The sequence below is a fragment of the Penaeus monodon genome, chromosome 22 (assembly GCF_015228065.2).
Source record: "Penaeus monodon isolate SGIC_2016 chromosome 22, NSTDA_Pmon_1, whole genome shotgun sequence".
NCBI classification, from domain to species: domain Eukaryota; kingdom Metazoa; phylum Arthropoda; class Malacostraca; order Decapoda; family Penaeidae; genus Penaeus; species Penaeus monodon.
In genome coordinates, this window is record NC_051407.1 from 19,754,692 (window position 1) to 19,754,969 (window position 278).

Genomic DNA, 278 nt, shown 5'->3' on the forward strand with positions numbered 1-278 from the left:
GAGCATCAAAATTAAATGAATCAAAGCTGAATAGAAAAAGCTTCAAAGGGAAAGACAGACGCTATCTTGAAGACACTCAAAGATCTTCAAAAGAACACGGAGAGAGAGGGGGGGAGAAAGGAAGAAAAAAAATGAGATGGAACTGGAGGATTTCAGGAAAAGAGGGAAAAAAAGATTTTGGAAATAAAGACATCGCTTCTTATAATGTTTTTTTCTTATCTGTTTGTCGGTCTGTCTTCTTTTTCTGTCTTTTTTTTACTGCTTCTTCTTTTTATATA

The 278-nt window shown here is 34.2% G+C and overlaps 1 protein-coding gene across 1 annotated transcript in view; it reads right to left on the minus strand.

Annotated features, from left to right (window-relative positions):
* Nucleotides 1-278, minus strand: part of LOC119586974 (SUN domain-containing protein 2-like) — a gene marked incomplete at its 3' end in the record, with an annotated part of 101,773 nt that overhangs the window by 3,903 nt on the left and 97,592 nt on the right.